Source organism: Falco punctatus, assembly GCF_963210335.1.
Source record: "Falco punctatus genome assembly, chromosome: 1".
NCBI classification, from domain to species: Eukaryota; Metazoa; Chordata; class Aves; order Falconiformes; family Falconidae; genus Falco; species Falco punctatus.
The window spans coordinates 96,534,995-96,559,538 of NC_137580.1; the positions used below are offsets into that span (position 1 = coordinate 96,534,995).

The following is a 24,544-nucleotide window of genomic DNA, read 5'->3' on the forward strand; positions in this document are numbered from 1 at the left end:
GATCCTTCAAGTACTTGCTACTTTTTGTTACACCACTTTTAAGGCCCAGAAAAGTAACCAGACTCCTAGAAACAAGTCTAACACAGCTGAAGTAAAAATGCAAACTAGTTTGTTACAACTCTATTCCCTCCATTATATGGTTTATAATGTTCAAGAAATATTTTAGTTCATGTTGTGGTCCATGTTCTGGAATACCAGCACCAGGGAGTTTTTCTTCTGCCTGCTGCTGTTAAAAGATTGCCTAATGTAGATCTGGATGTACAAATATATTGTCCTTAATACCTACAGCCTCTTGAATTGGGGCACAGAGAGAACATTTTTGTAACTCAAATGACGAAATGCATATTTAAAAAAAATCATTTAAAAGCCCTGAAAGTATGCAATAGTATCTGAAGCCTGAAGCAAAGAAAACAACCTTAAGGAACAAAATAAGATTGCTATTCTAGAGTTTGCAACAACTAGTGGATTGAAAACTACGTACAGCATTTGAACTGGTTATGAGATCGTCTTTCCTAAGGGAATGGGGGAGGCAACTTTACAGATGTACTAAGCATAAGTAGTTCTGCATCAGTTAGCCAATATTCTTTCTTCTCTACTTAAGCCACTGACACTTGCCTCTTGAGTCCTCCTGACCTTTGTTGTTTCACCAAAAATGACTACTGGAACTTCAGTACAACCAAAAGCTTGAAAAATTAACAATGTCACAAGTCTGCCATTATCTCTTTATGAAGAACTTGCTTTAAATAGTCAAAAAGCGATGTGCAGTTTAAGGGCATAAACATCTGTCTCCCAGAGGTTCAGTCATAATAACGCACTACAGAATTAGGATCACTAAGAAGCAAGAATATGGAAAAAGGCACTGTACTTGCAGTCACATCCATCTGTCTTCAATTTTTTTAATTAAGGAGCATAAATTACATTGCCAAAGCATGAATCAAGCTTTTCAAGCTTAAGCATCTGACCATCCAGGCAGAGTCAACAAGTACCCTGGATGCTGCTTACGCACCTGCAATGCAGATCAAGATGGACAGTCCGGGCCTCGGGGCTCCTGTTCCCGCCCCTGGCCGGGCCGCACACGATTCCGAGGGCGAAGGGAGCCCCGCAGGCTGCCCGGGGTCGGCAGCACCCGCCCCCCCGCGCCGTCTCACCCGTGTCCTGCGTGGGGACACAGAGCATCGCTGCGGCTGGAAGCTCTGGGTGTCTCAGGCCGCGCCGCACTCCCCTGCTGCCATTCCCGCAAGCGATCGCCACCCCCCGCAGGGTGCCCCCCCCGCGGTACTCACGCAGACGACGCTGCTGTCACTCGCTAGAGCCCCGGGAGGCTGCCGAGGGGGCCGGGGTGCACGGCCCGCCCGGGGGGGGGAACCCGCAGCTCGGCTGCGGCCGGGCCGGGCGGTGCGGGGGGCGCCGTGCCCCGGGCCGGGCGGGGAGGAGCGGCCCTGCCCTGCCCTGCCCCCGGCCGGAGCCCCGCTCGGAAACGGCCTTCGCTGCTGCGGGAAAGGGGGCGCCTTGGCCCAGCGGCCCCGCACCCCCCGCGGCGGAGCCCCCCCCAGCCGGCACAGGGGCCGGGGCCGCCTCCCGCCGCTGCCGCAGAGCGGCCAGGCCCGCCACCGCCGCGGGGAGGGGGCCGGCGAGCCCGAGCCCGGGCCCGGGGTGCGAGGGGGAGGCCCCCGCCCCTCCCGGAGCGGCGGTGCCGCCCGCCCGCCCCACACCCGGCGCGGCGGGGGCGATGCCGTTAGCTCCCCCTCAGCGGGCGGAGGGGACACGGTGCTCCCCCTCCCCGCCCCTCACCTGCTCAGCCCGCCGCGCCGCCCCCCGCCGCCAGCCGCCCCCCGCCGGGCCCGGCGCTGCCCACGCCCCCCGCGCTCGCCGCCAGCCCGGAGCAGCCGCGGGGCGCCCCGCGGGGCCGGCACTTACCGGCCGGGGTGGGGGGGGCCGGGACACACCGGGGGCGGCGGCGCAGGCGCAGGTGCGGCTGCGGCACCCGGGCCCGTCGCTATGGCAACGGGGGGGTCAACGCTGTCATCGGCCGCGGCCTTATCCCCGCCCACGGGGGGGGGGGGGGCGCTGCCCCGCGCGCCGGGGAGCGGACAGCGCGTGCGCTCACCTGGCGGCGCGGGGGCGCGGGAACGGCGCGTGCAGGGTGTGCGCGTGCCCGCAGGGGCCTGCGGGGAGAGCGGGCGCGCGAGGGGCGCGCGAGGGGCGCGCGGGACCGGGGCCGTTCCCGCGCCCCAGCAGCTCGCGCCCGCGCCGGTGCGTTCCCCGCCCCCCCCCGCGCTCTGCCCGCCCCCCCCGGCCGTGCCGCCGCCGTGTGACCCCAAGCCGCCCCCCCGCCCGCGCCCCCCCCCGCCGTGCCTGCCTGCAGGGTCCTTGTGCCCCTGCCCGGTCCCCATCAGTCCCTGGGGAAGGGGCTGCGCGCGGCACGCGGGCAGGTTTCTGGCGGATGCGCCCACGTTGGGGCGGGAATTGCGGGCACGGACAGATCGGGATTGCCCCCCCCTCACCCCCCTCACCCCCCTCCGTCCACACGCACAGAAGCAGCCTGCTCGTGTTTATCAGCCCCGCAGGTGTGTTTTCTGTTTGCAATGCAAAGGAAAGACTTCAAGCAAATCACTGCAAAATTAAGAGGCAGAAACTTGATTTTTCAAGGCAGCCAGCAGAAAAGGCCGATTACAGTTAGGATAACTCCCGGAGGAAAAAAGAAGCCCTGTACGCGGCATGTCGCTGTTTCACACCTTCACCGAAAGCAAAGTCGGGGTTAAGTTGCAACCTGGTGGCTCTCGGTACCTTCCACTTTACCTGTGAAGAACTGGAGGATGGACCTACATGTGCTTTGCACCTTGCAGCTGCTCAAGCTGGGGAAAATGGGGCGCGACGTAGCCTGGAGGGAAATACTTTTAAGCAAAGTTTGTTTGTTCGTAGCCAAGGCTGAAACCAAAGGCGACAAGTTTTAAACGGGCGTTCAGAACGAAGGCGGGTGCTGGGGAGAGCTGGGTGCACGAGTGGCGCTGCGGAAAGGCCCTGCAGCAGGGGGGAGCAGGCGGCTGTGTCCCACCAATGTGGGTGGCCGTGAGCCCTGTCCCCAGGGCACCTCCCCAGCCCTGGACCCAGCACCATGGCTCCTGGTGAATCCCAGTGGATCCCAGTGGATCCTTCCTTAGGGCACCTCTGTGCTGCAGCTGTACAGAGTGATGCTGAACCCAAGCGCTGGCTGGGCATGTCAGGCGGGCACAGACACAAGGAACAAGCCCTCTCCTGTTCGTGGTTTTCCGACTGTTTTATCTCAGATCCATCCAGCTTTTTCTATAAAATGTGGACTCTTAATTTAGGATCCCATTAGGTGACGAATGAGTCTGAGAAGCTGATTCAGTTAGGGCTTGTGCCAAAAGGGAAACGCATTTGCTCTTCAGATCATTCTGGCAGGAAGGCCTGAAGGATGTTAAATCCAGTATGGATCCCTAGTAACCTAACACAGATGAAGGAAAAACCCCTGGTGCTGGTGGAAAGAAAGTGCTTTTAATAACAGGGCTTTACAATGTGACATTTGTACAGCAGAAATACACCCCTGTACCCCACATGAGGAAAATGTCTTGGAAACAAAGGGGTGAAAATAACACCCATTCAGGAATAAAGCTGGAATAGTCCCTAAGGATTTTTTTTTTTTTTTTGCCATGTCCCCGTGGTTTCTCTGAACTTCTCACTTCTGTGAAGCTTCAGCCTGCAAATGTCACCTCGATTTGTCACCCTGATTTGTCACCCTCCAGGCTGCTGTTGCCGTGGCAGCACCCGCTGCCCCTCGTCAGGTAAGCAACCCACTGAGCTGCCCCAGTTTCTTCATGTTCAAAATGGGAATATCTTTGTCTTGCAGGGTGCTGCGAGCATGGTAATTATGCATCATTAATATCTGCAAAGCTCTTTAAAAACCTTGAAAAGGAAAGTGCTGTGTAATATAGTTAATTATAGCACAGCAACTTCTCTTTGCAGGGAGTTGGGCTGGAGGAAGCCCTGGCCCCGATCACAACTCCTGCACCTTGGAGATGGCCAAGGGCTCATCCCCAGAGATTCAAATCCCCTGTCCATCAAAGTGCAAATGCAGGGCTCTGAGAGAGGAATGTTTTACAGTAAAATCTCACATTATTTATGTTCCACCAAAATCAGAGATCACAAAAAGCTATGATACGATGTGCAGCAGCCCTGTGTTGCCTGTGGGTTGGACCTCCAGCCTGACTGTCAGTGCTTCCTGCAGGTACAACTTTCTGTGAAGACTGCAGGCGTCCTTCCAAGGACTGGCACTAAGCACCCCAGGGTCAGCCAGAAAATCCCCGGGGAACCTGAGATCAAATCCAGACTTCCTGATTCCCATGATCTGACAGGATCAGGCAGAAAATTCAGCAAGTGGACTCCAGACCTGAGGACCTCCGAGTCCTGCCTGCACTTCAGTTCAAAGACCTCTGTCCCTATAAAGCCAAAACAGTTACTATTAATTAGATCAGTGTGGCTGAGATGGGAATCTGGGATTAGCTTCACATTCACCCTGTCGGGAGGAGACCGTGTCTCTCCTTGCAAGCAGGCAGCCCGCAGGTTGTTGCAGGTCCTCTGCTCTCGACAGCAGCGTGCTGGGGGGAGGACAAGGGAAAGTTATTGTGCACAGCCTTTCCCAGAGCTTGGCGCCGAGTGGGGAACAACAGCCAGGATGAAATTCAACCAAAATGTTAAAATCTGAAGGGTGATGTGATCCCTCCCTATTCCAAAAGGCAAGATTTTAAAAATCAGAACCAAATGGACCTAAGTGAGTGTGTATATAGAGAGAGTGCTGTGCTAATCCTTATTTAATACCTTTGCTATCAGGCATCCTATTGGAGAAGCATCAGTTAAAATACTCAAGGCCTCATTCCGCTCGGTGATGCTGGCCAAGCCAGCATTCCCCCCGCAGGGCTGTTCTTCAGGGCTGTCTTTGGTCCCTTTGCTGCATCTTACCAACAGCTTCTGAGATAATTAGCAGTCATCAGATGAGGTCTAATTTTTAACAAACTTCTCCCTGCGTGGGAGAGGGAGGGGAAAGCTTAGTGGGGATGGCAGGAAAAGTCAGTGTCAGGGGGTGACGACAGGTCCTTTTATCATCCTCTGAAAAACAGCGACATTACCAAGGATTTATTTACAGAAGCTGGGAGAAATAAGGGAGATGCTGTCAGCTCCTTAAGGCAGAGACTGGTTTTAGTTATTGTTTTTCCTTTGTTTGCACAACACTTAGGCCAGTGGGGTTCCTGGTACAAGAGGAAGCCTCCTGCTGCAGAACAAGTAACATCTGATGACAAGTGTCGAAACTGAGGCTGAGACATCTATTGAGCAGCGGAACTGGGGGAAGCGGGTCAGACACCTAATCCAGCTTGACCCCCAGGGCTGGAGGAGCAGAAGGTGGGAGCAGCCTGCCATGAGCTGCACACACATCTCTGTTCATGGAGGGGGGCACAACACAGAGATCCTTCTTGCAACTCTGCTGCAGCGTGCCTTACCGCTAATGAAATGGTGCTGAGCAGAGTGTGGCCAGCTGTGTCCCCGGGGTGGCACATTGGCTGGTATTGCCTTAGTGGTCATTTGCTTTAGAGCAGGATGCTCAGGAGCATCAGCGTTTGTTTTTGGTACCAGAGAGCATCATCTGCAAATAGATCTGCCAGGCCTTGCTCTGAAAGTACGTACCGGTAGCTCCCTGCAGCAGTGGGCAGCCAGAAGGGTTTTGCATCCCTGATATCATACATTGCCCAGAAAGCTAATTTAGTGCAAGCTGCCCTTACCTCATCCATTAAATGTGCAAGTGAATTGACCTACTCCCTGAACATAAAACATCACTACAATTGCTGGCTGGGAGAAGGCACCAGCCCCTTACTCAGCTCCCTTATCTCCACTTCACCAACCAGACTCTTAGAAAATCCATTATTTTTCAGCATTAATTTGTGAGATGGATGTTAGCCAGAATTCTGTGGTTGTACAAACAAGGGCAAAAGCAATTCCCGCCTTGCAATTAGATCATGGGCTTTTCCCAGGAACCTGGGGAGTAAGGGTTCTCATTGCAGTCAGGAAGGGTGTGATTAAGGCCCAGAACAGCTTTGAAACAGTTCTTCAACTAGGCAGCTAAACTTAGACAATCAGTACACAAAGGAAAAAGAACAGCCTAGAAATAAGAGAAGAGCAAACTTTTTTTCTAGGGCAAAAAAAAGACCTGTGACATCTGCATTTTGTTTTGTTTTTAAGGCTTTTACACACACACACACAAATCTAGTCTTGTGTATATAAGTAATCGCTGCCAGGTTTCTATATGCATGCCCAGGCTCTGCCTACTATAGTCTATAAAAGCATTAGGAAAAAGGCCAGTGACCTCTATGTCCAGGGAGGAAAATACACATACAGAACCCTGTCCGTTTTGTCAAACCCACTGGATGTGCTGTAGCTATTACCATGCATTAGCTCTCGTCACACACATTTACACACAAGCCATGATTGCTTCCTTTCAGGTCAGTGATAAAGCAGCTTTGGAGAAGCAGATTCACAGTGGGAGATGTGCCCTGGGGCCAAAGAATCATTAAATTACCAGCATCAAGAAACCTACTGCAATGTGACTTGACAGTTGTATGGTACTAGTCTGAGGCTGTGTTTACTCTAGACTTTTTAAACCTGGCCTACACTGATTTTTTTTTCCCCTCTGAATAATATCCCATCATTGCTGCCACATGAGTTCATTTCCATGGCAGACAGAGGAAAAGACAAATCACTGCAGTTGTCAATAGCTGAATCCGTACCATCATCTCAGCAGGCTGATACCTGCCTCCGCCAGCAGTACAGGCAAATGGGGGGGAATGCAGAATCCTCTCTGCACCTGAGAGTAAAGCTAAGCACATAAGACAGTACTAGGCTAAACGACTGCAGGGTGTCCAGCGCATCATCCCAGAAAGTCATCCACTCTGTGCTTTATACTCCTGCTCTACACTCAGGTGAGCCTGATCACCTTGCACACAACCAGCCCTCGCTGCTACAGTCCTCCTGTTTGGTTTAGGATCTTACCGAGTCTTTCTATATTTTGTGTTTATGTAACAGTTAGTTAGAAGAACATTTTGATTCTAAGGAGTTAACCTCCATGGTGGAATTATGTTAACACTTATTAACCAATGATGTATGAATCGCTGTACTGCTTATTATCAGAGACTGTTCCTTGAAGTCCTTATGCTATAGACCATAATAGCCTTAGTCTTTACTCTCCAGACCATAACCAAAGCACCCAGGTTCTATTGTGTATAGGATGAGTTATTGGACAGCTTGGCAAGGCCAATTTTCAGCCATCCAACTTGGCAACAAAACTAACTTTTAAGGTGTCCTGAAGTGAACTACCTTCATTATAATACTAAAACTCATGCCCACAGGTCAAGACAACCCTTGCCCAGGTGAAGACCCTTCCCCTGCGCAAGCATAGTAACAGAGAAGGGTGACACAGCACGTATTACAATTCTATGCAAATTTCTAACCAATCATTGTAATTGGGAGTGTATGACCTTGTAATTTCATGTGTAAATGTAACGGTGAAATCTACACAGGTGGGCTTGGTGTGTGGAGATGCCACCGAGCACCCAGCACTGCAGTAAAGGAGCGCCTGCTTCTTAATGCTGCAGTGGTGTTCAGAGGTTTGATTCCCGATTTCCGTGACACTCCATTGCCTCCTGATAGTAAGCAGCGCCCACATGAAGAGCTTTAAACCTGGCTGGAGAAAGAGTGGGAGAAATACAGGATTGCTTTTGCTGATAGGAGATTCAAGGCGTGGAAATACTAAATAACCTGCTGGAGTGCACTGGGAAGCTGAGCTACATTGCCTGAGGGCCTGCCTCACATTTTCAGAGAGATGATCTCTATTCCTTTGGAACAGACCATGCTTACCCTCTGACTTGCAAAGAAAAGGGCTTTAAATGACTGGGAAACAACACAAAGATCTGAGCTTGCTTTATGAACCTCAACCAGTACTGGCCTGTAAGTGTAGCATTCCACCTCTGTCAGCTGCTCCACGGTCTCAAGGTGAGGAAAAATGTAGGGATTTTATTTTATCTTCCCTGATGGTGACTGGTAATGACCTGCGAATTGGTGTCATGTGTGGCTTTTTTTTTTTTTTTTTTTTTTTACAGACTGTAAAATAATTAGGCCTGTTGGCCAGGTATAGTTTTGCTCGTTGCATCTGGGAGGGATTTTGTGCTTGCTGCCGGGGAGTGCTGTGTATCTGGGAATTGTAAAGATGTCTGTGGTTTTATTGCTAGATTTTTACAAACCTCGGGTTTGTATTTTTATTATGATTGCCGCTGTGAGGACATTTTAAAAAAGGCTGGGTTTCTCTTTGAGGTTGTGTTTCACTCTGCTGATCTTTCTCTTGGCATTTCAGGGAGTTGGGGGATACTGGCAAAACATACAGAGTAAGCAAAGGGGATCTCCTTCACCCCAGACCCTACCTTTGCAAAGTGGGGAGGCACAGGATGTTTTCCTTTATTAAATTAACACAGGCTTGGGCTGGTGTGAAGCAGTGTCTGAACAGAGCAGGGCATGCTGTGATGCTAACAGCCCAAGACAGCGCCATTTTCCTTCTCCTATCAGAGCTGCTGAATCTTTTCCCAGCCCTCATCCAAACCTCACATAACTACCTCACTCTTGGGGTAACAGACAAATTGCACGGGTGTTTAAGTGTCGCTGTTTCAAACCTGTTTTCAGACTGGCAGGATTGTGTTTCAGGTTGGTTAAGCAAATGATATGCAAAGAGGAAATCTCTCCCTTCCCTCTCTTACCTGAGGCTGATGGTGAAGTTGAGATGTGGAGATGCGCTGGCATTTGGCTGCTGTAGAACTCTAAAATTCTCTGTTGTTACTAGTCAAGGGAACTCTAAAACCTCACCGTCTTGCCTTGAAGATACAGAATGTGTTTCCGTTAGCTTGCTGAAAACACCGAAAAAGGCACGTAGGAACCTGTAGACAAGAAACTTGTGGTCAGTCTCGGCTCATATCTTTTTATTGTGTTCACTTTCAAAGGACTTCAAAGAACCTGGCAACTATTAAGGAGTTGGTGACAGAGCTGTAAATTGCATGGCAGCGTCCTGAGAAGAGCTAGTTTCAGTGTTTGGAAAGAAGGAAGTTAAAGTCAATTTACTTTACAAGCTGTTGCAAACACTCAGACCTTCTGATCGATAGGGTGAGGATAAGAACAGTTTAGGATAGAATAATTTTAGATGTTGGGAGTTATCCTGTGTTATTGATTGTCAGAGATGGTTCAGTGCAGGCACTGATAATGACAGTGCTGTAGTCACTGAGCCTTGAATAATGTATTCATGGGTACCATTAAAATGCTGTTGCTCATGTCCTCAACAGATTTTGCAGGGATTAATGCTGAGAAAACACCAGGATGAGAGGTTGCTTGACAAGTTGACTGGAGCCTTTGGGGGTTCAGGGTACTGGTTTTCCTTCTGGCCCTATCTTCAGTGAGGCAGTTCCCTTCTCCCTGCCCACCTCCTGCCTGGCCGGGACTGGCTCTGGCTGTAGGGTCTGCGGTGCCTGGAACGGCAGGACCCAGCTGTGGGTACAGGCTTCTTGGCAGCAGGGGGATGCCAGCAGCAGCAGATAATGACCCACCTGAGTCCCTGGCTTTGCACAAACACAAAGCTGCTCCATCAGATACAGCCTGCGACCCTGCCACCCCTTCCCTGGGCCTTGCTGTGACACCCCTGTGACAGCAGGCCCTGTCCCCGGTGCAGGTTGTCCCTGGGCCTCCACACATGCCTGGGGCATGAACAGAGCCAGGCTCCGGGGAACATTTCTGAATAAAACCAGAGGAGATACAAGGCTTTGTATTTTGTTTTGTGTTTTTCCATATGGGGTATGGTGGTTTGGCATCTGCCAAGAGAACAGATTAAGAACAGATGGGGAAAGATGTGAAACCCCGTTGATCTCCAAGGGATTGTTTCAGAAACACAGAGAAGAAACGCATGCTGGATTCTGGCCCCTGCTCTTACGTCCTTTCTGCAGGCACTGCCCAAAATGTGCGTCGTGCTGGTGAAGAGTTCCTCTGCTCCTGTGCCTTGGGCACCTCTGATCTCCTGCCCCCCTTGTGCAGCTGCCCCCCTTGTGCAGCTGCCCCCCTTGCAGCCTCCTCCACCTCAGGCCTTACCTGGGCTGTAGCGGGGGACCCACTTGGGGTCCCCCCAGCAATGGGGCTGTGAGGGAGAAGGGCTGCACCCTGCCCTGCCCCCACAGCCAGAAGGCAGAGACCCTGACCCCCTCCCTTGCTGCAAGCAGCCGGCTTGTAACTGCATTTCACGCTTCGTTTATCGTTCAACTTTGAAACAAACCGAGGTCACAGACTCCACAGAACTCTTCCCTGCTCCGATGCTGGCCCTGGCCGGGGTACCACCACATGCGCTTTTTGCTCGCAGCCAGCAGAGGACACTTGCTTTCTTCGCAAAGAGCTCGCTCTGCGCTTGGATGCACCAAAGCAAAAGAGGGAAAGATTCAGGGCTTGGCCACACGTGGGCACTGGAACAGCAACGGATAGGCTGTCCCAGGCTGCTTTCCAGCCCCAGGGCTCTCTGGTGATGCCTTTTTCCTTGGCCTTTCATGAGAAGTTTGAGATGTGCCTGCAACACGCTGTAAACCCTGCAGGCTGGCTGCGCCCGGGTCCCTGGGGTGTGCGAGCGGCTGTCCCGTCTGCGCTTTGCAACCCCCAGATGTGGCATTACCGGGCTTTGCTTGGGAGCACGTGACTCCGTGGGTGGCAGGAGGACGTGTGGGCAGACTTGGCATCGTGAGTGATGGTAGCAGCCTAGATCTCAGCGCAAAATGCAAAAACTTGGCAAACATTAAGTGACTGAGCTTGAACCGAGCTCTCTGTTGCAAGGCTGTGCAAGCAAATGAGCTTTAATCTGGATCAGATACGTAACTGCAGACCTGGCGCATTTGAGATTCAGATGGTGCTCAAGAGAGCATACTGAAGCCAAGCCAGGACTAATCCCTGACCTCCGCAGCCTGTTTGGCTGCTCCGATGGCCTGGAGGAACATTAAAGTTGCCCCGGTACTTGGCTGCACGGCCCTGGGGTGGCTGAGCCGTGCAGAACCAGCCAGGGCTGGAGCCCACAGCCCCGCTGGGGCTCACACAGCCCATGAGCCTTTTTGTGGCAGTGGATCGGCAGGATGAGAGGCACTCCGGGCTCCTGGGTGCCCAGCTTAGCCCTCTTCGAGGGAACCTCTCTGCCAAATGTGACCCGCAACCCTGTGCCAGTCTTTACTGCAAGCCTTGAATGCAGAACAGCAGAATGCGGCTCTCATCCCGCGAATGGCTATGGCCCTAAACTGCCCCGCTTCCTTCGGGGCTGGAATCGTAATCAAGGGCACGGGGGTTTGCAGGGCAAGATCTGACTGTATGAGGTTTTGCACTGACCTGAGCATCTACCTGTAAATGTGCTGCTCCCACTTTTTCAGGCCAGCCCCGTTAGTTACCCCTCGTGCCTCGGGGGAGAAGGGCGCTTGAAAAGGCTGGGTCTGTTTACACTAACATTTTTTAATCGTAAGTTACTTTTCATTTAAGGGCTGCTACTGGCTTTCCCTGGCTCATGTGGAACATTGGCATGTTTTCCTTCTGGTAATTTATGGGAAGGGAACCAACAGAAGGAGAAAGAATAAAAATTAAACCTCTGTGGGGAAGCCATGACATGTGCAGGCCACCTCTGCAAACGCTACACCCACTGCGCTATGTAAAATCGTCACAGTTATGTCTGACCACTAAGCACTTATCTCTTTAAATCATCTTCTTTAGGGACTTGGGGACCCATACAGAGAAAATGAGGTCAGAATAGTTAAAAGCTATGTATAGCAAGTCTGTGCCTCGAGAAATAGGTACGCACCTCGGGTCCTGAATGATGCAGCAGGAGATGTCCACTGTACTATGCCTTCCCCTTCTGACTGTTCTCTGTATTTGAGGGAAATACAGATTTTACTCCTGGACCACAAAGGAAATCTTGCTCTTAAATGAGCCATCGAGCGCAATACGTGGAGCTGTAAAGGCAACACAGACAAGTGCACAGAAGAACATACTGAAGTTGTGGAGAAAGCACTTCTGCCTTTCACCACAAATGGGCCTCAGTGTAGCTCTCCTGAGGAATACCTGAAAAATGTGGAGCCTTCCCTACATGGAAGCGTCACTCTGTGGGCTACGTGGTGCTGGAGCTGAGCCTGAGCATGACCTGTGGACTCTGCACCTCACCTGGGGCTCCCATGTCTACCACAGCTTTTGCTGACATTGCAGGAACAACCATAGCTACAAGCCACCAGGCTCCTTCACCTCCCATTGATCCCAGGCTGCCTGTAACTGGGACCAGCTGTAGGAGAGGACCCAGGAGTTCCCACCTGGCTCTACAATAAAAAACTGTCTCCATCCCAGAACCAGCACAAACCAAATCTCTGGCACAACTTGAGGGATTCATTTCCAGCCCAGCGGAGCCAGTGCTTGTGGTAGCTGAAGCGCCCTGCTAATCAGCAGAGAGATGAGGTACAGCAGACATGCAGGCGGACCTTGAGTCCATAACATGGGCCAGACCCTGCTCCGGTCATAAAAGTCCCACATTTGGCTTTAAAGATTTGTTAGCTGGAATTAAGCAGCTTTCTGGTCCCTTTCTGGTCACATCAGCTAGATGTAACAATCCCTCCTAGCCCATTAACAAAAAGAGCTGGCAAGCCTAGATTTGATGATTGTCTAAACAATATGAAGAGGTGGTGATTTGCTGGTGATGTGTAAAAACAGGCAACAAATCAGCTGGCAACATGCACTGGACTGAAATTAAATCAAAGCAAAAGGCAGATGACTTTGAACAGGCTCCAAAGGTCATAGAGAAGCAAGCAAAAACTGATAAAGTTCACAGGAAAACAGAGCAAGCAGAAGGAGCACATCTTTTTGGCACCGGGAGTTGTTGGCATCTGACTCGCAACAAATGTATTTCTGAGTTAAGAAAAGAAATTTATCTGGAGGAAGGCTGGAGGTGTAAAAAGGAAAATTAACTGGTGCATCTAAGCCTGCCTATTTTAGCACTGGGGAGGGCGTGCAGAAACCATGGTGCTGGGAAAGGCTGAGCTGCAGTGGAGCTTCGATGCTGCAGGAGGCGGGTGGCTGTCCCCCACGGTGGGTGCAATGGGTTACAGCTGCAGGACTGGAACTGTGCCCCATCAGTGCTTCCCACTGTCCCAGCTCTTCATCAGTCATGGGAAAGGACCTACCTCACACCGTACAGCCTGCTCGAGAGGGTGGCTCTTGTGTAAGAGACTAATGTAGAAGAAACCAGCCCCAGCATTAGAGCTCAGAGGCCAGCAGTCCTTACATGAGGCAAGATATAACCACTAATAAGAAAGAAACAAAAAAGAGCCTTTGCATTGAGGACATAAAATAGTGGTGCACCAAAGTCAGTGGAAAAAGCACACTCAGCCCAGTGCAGGGAACTCAGAAGCTACAAACAGCAGGGCAACCTACCCTCCACCCCCCCACCCCCCGCCCCCCCAGTGGGATGCCTGAGCAGGAGGAGGATATGAGTGCTAAGTCTGTACTTCCCTAATTACAGGGTCTGCTTAGCTGTGTTATGTTCCATGCAATATCATTGCAACACACAAATTTTCACCTTTTGGCACTTTGATTGGTACAGAATTTATCTCTGCAGCTTGGGGCTGGTAGCAAATCCTTTTCAGACACCTAACAGGGATAAAAAAGGTAGAAAAAGTGGAAGTCTCCCCTTCTCTCTTGGCCTTTAGCAAGGGCAGAATCCAGCCCCCATAGTACCTCCTATGCATTTTCCTTAGCATTGCAGTAGGAAGAGCAGTAGTAGGCTTGAAGCAACCAAGCCCAGAGAAACGGGAAACACAAAAGGGAATGTTTTCCACCAGTTCCTCCCAGTTCTGTGACATGAAGAGTTCAAATCAGTGTGTGGGTCACAAGCTCCCATCAGTCCCTTAGGGATCTGAGTTCTTGTGGGCATCTGCTTCCCACAACCAGCAACCCTCAGCATGGACATCAGAATACACCAGCCCACATGCCAAACCAAGAGCTTCTGATTGCCCCCAGCTAATGGCACTGGGATTTTGGGACCCATGGGAGAGACCCCGATGAAAGTCCCAGCCTCAGGCCTGTTTGAAATGGCTTGCTTTTGTAATGCAAAAAAATCCTGCATCCTCCAAGCCCCTGCACGCCCCCTGCCAGGGGGTTGTGGGGGATACACAGCTTCATGTGAGGGAGTGATTGTATCAATGCTGTCTGGTCTGGGTGGAGGAGTGGGTGGCGGGTGATGCCACTTCCAATTCCTAGCAGGAATCTGGACGTGTCTGTGCTGGGAAATTGCAAAATAGTACATTGTGCTAATTAATGCCAAACAGGAGGGCTTTGGATATACATCATCAGAATAACCTTTAGCAACCACGAGATGCCTTCCATCCATGGCTGCCTCATAAAGAGCATTTATATTTATGATGTGGCAGTGGAAATACATCTCAAGAGCAAACTGCCCAGCGCGACCATAATGCCGAGTTAGGATTAAATTGTCTAACGTGCACAGAATGAAACACCACTCCGTTCATTCATGCTCCAGAAGTGCTATTTTCACCACTGGCAGCTCCTGCTGCACTAACTAAAATACTTCTGATTCAGTCCAACAAGTTTTTTTTCCAGGTTTGCTTCTTCACAGTGAAACCACAGACCGTGCTATATGGAAAGCTCTGAGCCTTGAAAAGTCTAGAGTTACTGTAGGTTGCAGCGGTTGGATTTGATCCTAAAACAATGAAACCAAATGTGAAAAAGACACAGATGGCTGTCGCCTCTGTGCCATTTGGAGTGGTTTTTGGTTTCTAGCCAGTCAGCCCCATGCCACAGTTATGCAAATAAAGGCAGCAAAGTAAAAAAATGCAGTGGTATACACATCTCTAACAGACTGTGGCACAAGGGATAAAATAGCTGAGTGTTTTTGAAGACAGTGAAAAGATCACCGCACCAGCTTGAAGGACAGAGGATTTAAGGACAGGGGATCAACTTGTCCTTCACTTAAGGCAAAGGAGGCTTTGCTATGGCTTCTGATGCACATGTACCTGTGTGCTCATGGGCATGTAGAAGCCCAAAAGGCTGGTGAAGCCTGAGAGCTCTCCTCTGAGACTCAGCCCTGGGGGAGCTGGTTGCTTGTCCTGTCTTTGTAACGTCGAGGCCTTGGGATGGGGACGCTCACGTGGAGTGCAGCGCTGCTGGGCTGATAACGAACAGCAACGAGAGGCAGAAAAGGGGGGAGCCTGACAAGGAGCAGAATGAGAAGAAGCCATGGGAAAGCAGTTCAGATTGCCTTGACTGAGGGTGCACCACCAAGGTCCAGACCTTGAATTCCGTGTGGTGTAAGGGGGTGTAAACAAAACTGCCTCCTCTTACTCCAGGGCTGGATTTAACCCTGTAGTGAATTTCAAGAAGAAACAAATGGGTGAGACTGGGCTGCAGTCCCCCATTAAAAATGCTGTTCTCCAGTGAGACACCAGTAAGAGAGCGGATTTTGATCTCTGATAATTAAACTCCTAATCAACCCTTTTCTACAAATGCCCAATGGTTTCCTTCTCAATCTCTTGTGAGGATGGGGAGGCTTAGAAATTTAATACAATTCTGTGGTTGAGTTAAACATCAGGCAGGTTTCAGACTATGCTTTACTAGAACCAGATGAATTTCTAAGCTCAAAATCCAGCATACAGAATGCTGATTAAGTTTGATCTGGTGACCATCTGTCCTTGTGTTTGTAGTATGAGTAGCTAAATGAAATTCTGGGAAAAAAAGGGTTATCTAAAATACACACAGGATAGAACAAATTGAAGAAAGCCCTATTCACTGTTGCTATGTGAATCTTCTCAGCAAGAGGGGAAGATTAGGTTAGTCTCTGAAGTTACATATGCTCAAGTTCACTTTTTTGACTCTTGGAAGCTGAAACATCAATCTGTAACTTTTGCTTTAATTGTGTCTTGTGAATTTTCCTTTAACTGCACACTAAACCCAAGCAGACAATAAATTGAGTTCTGGTAGTGGGAAATGTTTCACTGTCAGAGAAAGTCAGTACCTTGGAAGGTGTCAACTGGTGCAACTCGATGGAATTTCCCACCCCTTCCAATTCCACTTGGGCCAGTAATCACCACAAATTTCTACCCCCCTCCTTCATCCTTATATCTATGTATCTATCCATCTCCTTACTTAGATAGAGCAAGTGAAGACAAATTATGAATGATAGCTTGATAACAAACCAAAGGTCATCAAAGAGCAGAGGTGATGGTTGCTAGGCTTTTTTCTGATCATAATGGAAATTTGCTGGAGAAAAGAGCAGTAGGAGAAATGATGGCATAACTTACTGCCCTCCTTTGAAGAGAGCCAGCTAAGAGGCTGGGCCCATCAGCAGACTGAATAGGGAAGAAGAGAAAGTATTGGGAAAGGCAGAAAAATAGCACCGTGGGGGTCACAAATACAGAAAGAGTGCTGGTAAGGCTTGCTAACGGAAATGGTTTCTAACATGCAAAGGCACCAACTTCTGGTCCCCAAGCCCCATCTCATGCCACTGGCTTCTTCGTGTGAAGAACCACAGGGAGTGCAAAGCAAAAACAAATTCAGTCGGTGTCCTTTGCCAGTTTCCCCCAGCTGCCTGAGGGACTTTGCTCTTTGAAATGGAGGGTATCTGTTCTTTAAAAGCAGTTGTTCACATGTCAGCAAGTCAGTCTGTGCACCAAAGGAAAGATGCTGAGGATGGCTGCAGGGCTTGGGCTGGGGTGCAGGACAGCTACACAAGAGGAGGCGGCTCAGCCATAACCACAACAAAACTGCCTGGCTGAGCTCTGGGGAGAGCCTTGGCTGTGGGAAGCTCTCTGCTGCTAAGGGATCTGCCTCTTCCAGGCTTTCCCACTGCTTACCCTGAGCCCAACCGCTTGATCTCCTGGTAAAAGGGAAAAGTCGGCAACTGTGATGCTTTTCTGAGGGAAGAGAGAGTCACAAGAAGTCCCTTGTGGGGGCACGAAAGGATTTTGTCATGAAGAGCCAAGCACATACGTTTGAAAACTTGATGTGCATCGGCGTGTCTGCTCCGGTGCCTCCCTGCTTCCACAGGCACATGCTCCAGCCTGCGCTGATCCTCGCGTTAGGTGCTCATTTCCAGTGATCGGGAGGGAGCTCATAGAGGCAGTACCTGTGCAAATGCATCTGGCTTTGGTAAAACCCTGCCATTAGTGTTCAAAGTCTCCAGCTGACACAAGAAAATCCAACCATGAGGCTCCTTTCTACCTCAAACAACCCTAGGAAAAGAGCACGTTGTTTGGACATCACTGGGCTACATCTATGCTTTTTACATGGCCTTTTCCTTTGCATTTTCTTTTTCTTTCTGAAGTTTAAAGAGATGCTTGTTTTTCTTGCTAATTCTTTCCTCCCGGGTGCTGATAGTGATCTCTGGAACATGAGGCCAGCTGGAAGAAATTCAAACTAGTTCTAAATGTTGTTTTGATAGAGTGAGGGGGATGTGTCTTTGAAGCTGCTGGTCTCAAGAGATGTCCCTGATTCAGGAGAAGCAAGAAGCAATTAAGCGCTTTTTCTGGAACAAGATTGGAGCCCCTACCTGTGAAAACACAAGCCACTCACTGGTGTCACCCTACACCAACCTCTAAGGAAAAGAAAACTCAGGTAGATGTTAGGCGATGTTTCTGCATCCTGAGAGGAGAAGGGTTTTGGGCAGAGCCACCTCCTGGTAGAAGGGAGGCTGCAGTCTGACTGCTGAGGCCAAGCAGTCCAGTTAAGGTGGAAGGGTGAAGGTGCCCTGATTTGTGCTTCACATCTCAAATTAAGCCCTCTGTTAAACCTGGACAAGGAACAAGGGAGCTGTCTCTCTCTTTGCCTTCTCGCTTCAAAACCCACTAAATATTTTAAAGTCACCGTTGAAAGCAGAATCTGCTGCTGGCAAATGTGTGAGGCAAGTCCAGGCAATAACCCTGTGGCAGGACACAGGAATTGGGAGCGTTTTCACAGGGGACACCGTGGGGAGACATTTTTTAGTTCCTTTGTTTCTCTCTGTTCTTTCTCGCTGCGCTGATCCTGCTGTACCTGCATGGATCCCTGCACCCATGGGAACAGCCTTCATGACACTGCTGTGGTCAGTCACACAGGGGCTGCCCCATGGCTAACAGGAGTCCTGTGTGGGACAGAGAGGAGGTGATGGACACCATGGCCCTACCTGGCACCTTTCCTGCTCCTGCCCTGGTCCCTCCCCGGTGGGTGCCTCTCAGTTGCCATCATTCAAAGGTGCTTCAAAAGGGACTGTAGGAAGAGGACAGGGACAAGTCCCGCTCCCTGCTCATGCAGGTAGCTCTCCTGGCATTTGGTGAGCTGATACACTTTATTCTGTCTCCCTGACTGAGTCAAAAACACGCTTGTTTAAGGGAAAGTTGAAAATCTTGGCCTCATGCCTGGTCATTTCAGGTGTTTAGGCACAAAGTAGGGGCTTGCACTGCCTAAATACAGCCCTGCTTGCTGGAAGAACTGTTTAATTGCTCTAATCTCTTTCTCTGCCAGGAAAGGCTTGTTTCCAGCTCTCTCCTTCCCAGACCTTTCTGCAGCCTGGGTTGAAAATCCCCATGGAACAGGGCTCCATCAGTCCTGCAGGAGATGGTTCCATGAGGCACACATTTGTTATCAGAACCTCAGCACAGATGAAGGCAGCAGACAAAGAAAGAAGTCCTCTAGGGAAGAGATGTTCAGCCTGTTCAGTCTAATGTTTATATTACAGATTTAGTCCTAGTTCAACTCCAATGTGCAGGGGAACAAAAAAAAACCAAAAAAGAAAAGAACGGTTCTCCTCAGAGCCAGACTTTCAGAAAAGCCCAGTGGTTCATTGAGTGCTGGCCCCATTTGAAGATCTGGCTTGAGTCATGGCTACTGAGCCCTTACAAGTCTCTTCTTCAGAGGAGAAGAGACTTGGTGGGGCTCTGGCATGGTGGGAGGCTCACAAGCCCTCATGAAACACATTTGTAATGTGTGGGGCCTGGCAAGCAAAATGAAGAGACAGCCAGCAGCCCTGAAGAGCTAGTGAAGAGGTAGAGAGGAAGAAGCTGCCCATGGTCTTGAAGAATCCAGGTCTGCTGGGCTTTGCCTGCCCACCCCCCCACCCCCCCCCCACCCCCCCGCCCTTTTTTAGATGTTTCCTGCACAGCCAGTACCTGTAGGCATTTCCTGGGAAGCCTGAACAGCCAACGTTGCATTTTTAAATTATTATTTTTTAAAACCTGCACTTTGTGAAGTTAAAGGGGGTGTGCGTGGGGAGCCTAGAAGTGTAACATGGAGGCAACTTCATCTGCACAGACAAAGTGTAAGCAAGTTACCAGCCAACTCTAACAGACTCTACATCAAATCGTACAATCTCCTAAAACAGGTAGTGGCAAAAGCATCACGCTGCCTGCGTGAAGGCAGCCTCACTCAAGCTTCCCAGGGTTCTGCTCCCTCAGCTCCAGCACGCCGTGAAGCAAAATCCAGAGCAAAGCAAAGCAGGAGCCTCTGGCGACCTCCTGGCCCTGGGTGCTGCTACAGTGCCACTGCTCTCATCACCCAGTGCATCCACAGCCCTCCTCTCTCCCACCCACCTGCTTGCTTCTGCTGTTTCGGTGACGCTAGGACTCAGCTTGGAGCAGGAACGGTCTGTTCTACATGACTGTGCAGCAGGTTTTGTAAAGGGGCCCCGTTTCCTGGCAGAAGGCTCTGAGCACGCCTGTATCTACATCTGCGTTGGACGTTACAACTCTCTGCCTCGGGAAGAGTGCGTGGCTGTTTTCCCTCCTCTTAGGCTACGGGGGGGCTGGCCCATAGCCTCCTACGTGGATACACACACTTTGCCGTGGGTGCGCTGTCTGTGGCAAAGCCCTGGGAAGAGCTCCCTTGGTTGGGTCATTTTAGGGTAGACATACAGCTCTGAGGAACGAGAAACCCCTGCTCCTGCCCTGGGGTGGGCTCCTGCCCTGGATGGGGAGGCACTGGGACACCATTACCAGGGACATCTAATTGCTATAAATAATGGCAGCTGCAAGTAGAGCAATCAGACAAACAGCTTTGGCTCTGCCCTGTTTCTCTTGGCTCTACAGATGAACAAAACTTGATTGATTTTTGACAAATCTAGTGCCAAGGCAAGGCAGTCAGGTTTGTAAAAGAAAAAGACCCTTCTTGAGCATCCAAGGGTCAAGAACACTGAAAGAGCTTCAGAGGATTTGAAGTCCATGAGGACCCCACATAAGAACTGATGCCAGGTTGGCCCAAAGGATGTAGATGAGATCTGCCAACTAATTATTTTGTTAGTTATTTTAAACAACTGACTCAGCCAAGGATGATTCCACCCAACTGCAGCACCTGTAATTGATCCGACAAACAGAACAGGATGAATATTCCCAGATAAGATCCAGGGATGGCACTCATGCTGCTCTCCCTGATCGAGCCTCTTAAGACAAGTAAAAACACAGAGCAGCAGCCCAGGTTGAGGTGTCCGTGGGTAAATCAAACAGAGGGAGTGTCCTGGCAAGAACATTAGCAGATGAGCATGTCCTAAGAACACCCAGGAACCACCGTGGACAGAAACTACCCTGTCCTGAGCTATGCTTAGTGTCCATCTCCCCTGAAATTACAGCATGCTGTGGGGTCCTCAGCCCCACTCAGGTTGTAGCCCAGTGGCTGTAACCCTTCCTCCCTATCCCAGAGCAAGCGAGTGCCCAGTGAGTCTCATTCCTCTTAACTCGGGCAAACCTCAGCACCAGGAACATGGAGCAGCCTCCAGAGTTGCCACCCTCAGAACCCAAAGTACAGAAAGCATTTCAGAATAAAAGCAGTCTGAGTGCTGTCAGCTCTGCTTGTGTTTGTTTCTATGGAAAATTGTTACTTTAATGTGAGTCATGGGAGTAATTAAGGGATAAATAGCAGTTCGTCAACATGCTGGTGCCATTGCAAAAGCAAAGGGAAGTGTACACATTCTTACGGAGACACAAGTCCAGCCAGGGTGCTGGCAAAATGACTGTTCCCATCCTTTGGGCTTTGGCAATCTCTTCTGGTCTTAGTCAGGCTGGAGTTGATCTGGAAATGCCCTGCTGACGTGATTTACTGGAGAATCAGTGAGGCTGGTTCAATTTAAGTCAGGACACACAAGACAGAGGGACCAGTGCAGGAACCCTGCATCATGAAGTGGTGGAAGCTCACATGGCTGTTTGTTAAACTTGACAGTAAAGGAAAGCATATTGCACCTCTGCAGATTTTTTGTTTTTCTTTTAGGATGTGCTGAACAAAAAGAAGAGCTTGCAGATGCTCCCTGTAAAAGCACTGAGTTGAACGGCAGCTGCGTCAGTATTGTTTTACCTCTGCACAATCACCAGGGCTGTGCTAGAGCAGCGAGGGACAATGCAGGATTGGGGAGCTGAGCTGTGCTGGAGCAGGAGGTCCGCAGCCTGAGTGGGCTGGGTCTGATGTGGAAGCCAAGAGCAAGAGGGATTCACTCATGAGGGACCACTGATGCTTTTGGAAGAGGCTTCTATGCCTGAACAGCTCTGCCGTGGCCTAACGTGATGTTTCTCACACAAGCAAGGCAGGAGACAGGGCATGGATATGAGGAGGGAGCTACAGAGTGGTGGCAGTACTGTGTTGCTGCAAAACAGGCCAGTGAGGATGGAGCCTGGAATGGCTCCAGGATGGGGCACTGGCACTTGCCAGGTGTAAGAGGAAGACTCTCCTGGCCATTCGGCTAGAACAGCAGCTTTCCAGGCTGGTGCAAGGGCTGTAGCAAATGGGTTCATGAGTTCCAAGGCAGAGCTCCCACCAATTAATCAACAGTTTGGAAAACATTTATTAGAACCCCCTTGGTGCTTCTGGACACATCTCCCTGGCACAAAGAAGCACCATTTGGGCATGGCCACTTAACATGGCTCCAGACTACTGGTGCCCAGCAGCCTGTACTGTCCCTCAAGAGATGCTTTCAGCCTCCATTCCTTCTGCCCAGCCAGACAGGGCACCACCAGCCCCTCAGGGCTGCTGGGGGGACACCAGCAGCTGCTTTGGAGGGGGATCTGAGGAGAGACTTGAAGAGTAGTGCGTGCCTGGAGTGCTCCGTATTTGCACCTGTCCCTGTGGAAAGACTGTTTCTCAGCTGAAATCCATACCGTGGCCCCTTCCTTTATATTCCTTTCTCCTTAGTCTTTGCAGATGATTTCAAGCAACACAGTTTTCCACTTTCTAATAAGCAATTTAAATGCTAAAGGGCAGCTCTTCTGCTGAAGGCAACTGAAGCCAAGGGAGCTGTGACAGCTTATGCCAGCTGAAGCTTTGCCTTTAAGTAAATGTTTTAAAGTTTCCACTAAGGAGACTAAAATAAGCCATAGCATGAAACATTAAGAGCAAAGAATGAACTCTGGAGACCAGAGGGATTTGGGAAATGAAATGAGATCCATCTTGCTGGCACATTTTTCCCCCTTGTCTATTTTTGGAATTTAAAAAATTCCCCCAGATTTGTCTTTTACAGACCAGCCTTTTGTTCAGTGACCAACACTGAGCAGCCTCCCATTTCACCCAGAGCAGGTGAGCTTTGGCAAGCCAACATGCAAAACACAGAGCTGGAAACTATTAATATCTTTTACTGCTGGAGTATGGCAGGGCTCAGTGCAGGTGCTATTTGTTTTCTTTAACAGGCTTTTCAGCTATGCAACTTGCAATGAGATTTCTAGTTAGTGAGCAGTTGTGATGAACCCAGCTCTTCTCCAGAATGCCATGATGCCTGCCATGACTGAGGAGTTTTTACTTGGGAAGTTACAGCATGGGTTTGACCATACGACTGTGCTAGGTGTGTTTATATGACTGAGTGCAAGACAGCCTGGTTCTGCTCGTTGAACTCTAGACAGACTCAGGAAACCTGGGCTCTAACTCCTGGCTGTGGCATTAGCTTTCGAGGGGACCTCAGCATGTCACTTAAAGCCCAGTCCTCCAGCTGGCTTGCAACCTACATTTTCCACTGACTTTAAATGGAGCAGGGGATCATTGTTGCCTATGAAAACCGAGACTCCAAACACTTCGGTCTCCCCGTGTTTAAAACAAGGAGGAGAATATTTTGAGATCAATGGATAAAAACACCTGGGAGCGCTAATACCTATGTACCGTGCCAAGATACTGGGAGATTAAGCAAATATTTTGAAGGGCTGTAAGACCTTATGAGGCAGGTATGGGTCTGTTTAGTATATCCAGGACATGTTTTTCTCCCCTCTTTTATTTTTTTCCACAAATGGGAGAACTCGGGCAGAGAGAGGGACTAAGACACATGTGTGTTTGTTTTTGGTTTCAACCCTGCTGATCTGCTTTGTGAAAACTAAACCAGGAGCACCTGCACTACCCCGTACTGCAATTCAGTGGAGGGACTCTGAATCGAAGACAAAGAGCACATCTACTGGTGCCCTAAGATTTGGCCTGAATATCACCAAAGATGACATAGCTGAAAATGTAAATAACTTCGGGAATGCTTTGACTGGCTGCATAGGCTACAACTCCAAACAGGATGTCGTGAAGTTGATAAAGGTTCAGAAAAGATTTGCCCTGTAGTGAGAGACTCCATCCACTCAGTTTGGGTTAGTACATTTTAAGGAAGATAACAGACTAACAGGAATATGTGCAAAGAGAATAAAATGAATGATAAAGAGGTTTTGAAAACATGACCTGTAAGGCGAGGTGGAAGGAAGTGAATTTGTTTAGTCTAGAAGACAGAAGAATGAGGGGAACACGATAATGATTTTCTGATATTTGCAACTGTCCTCCAGAACCTTGGGAAGGGCAAGAAGAAAGCAGCTTAGTTTATAGCAAGGAAGTTTTAGACAGGACTGTAGGAAAAGCCAAATAAATGGAAAACTCAGGGAGGGGCTACCTAGGGAAATGCGAAATGCCCATCATGGGAAGTTTTTAAGAACAGACTAGCAATTCAGATGCAAACTCAGGTACTTTACAAAACAAACAATGGTGTTGGCAGATCATAGAATCATAGAATCATTTAGGCTGGAAAAGAGCTTTAAGATAATGAGATGCAAAGATACTAGACCCGTGTTGAGTGTGGGCAGACAGTTGTTTACACAAAACTGTTTTGAAAGTCACCCAGGTGTGACAGCACTGAATACCAGTTGCTTCATTCTAAATTAAATGAATATAACCGGTGTGCAGGTAACAAGCAGCATTTCTGTCTTCAAAATTACTTTCAGATCTCGTCTCTAAAGAATAACACATTTCTTAAAAAGCACTAATGTCAAAAGAAATTACAAAGAAAGGTGACTAGAGTACTGACCTCAGCAATACGGTGCTAGAGCACCTGGAAGGCTTTCAAAGCTGGCAGATCACAGTAGAAATAATTTAATACACTGTCTGACTCAAGTAATGCAGCCTTGAGAGGATGCACCTTTATCTGTCTATTTTTCCTCTCACCTTCTGTGCCTGAAGAATAAAAATAGCAACTTTA

At 49.7% G+C, this 24,544-nt stretch overlaps 1 protein-coding gene across 10 annotated transcripts in view; it reads right to left on the reverse strand.

Annotated features, from left to right (window-relative positions):
- CCDC92 (coiled-coil domain containing 92) overlaps positions 1-24,544 on the reverse strand; it is a 137,158-nt gene that overhangs the window by 17,286 nt on the left and 95,328 nt on the right. For 2 of the 10 annotated variants that reach the window (XM_080370525.1, XM_080370529.1), the window contains exon 1: positions 1,918-2,083. The gene's annotated coding sequence lies outside the window, so the exon portion shown is untranslated. The other 8 variants (XM_080370527.1, XM_080370530.1, XM_080370531.1 and 5 more) reach the window with 6 other exon arrangements.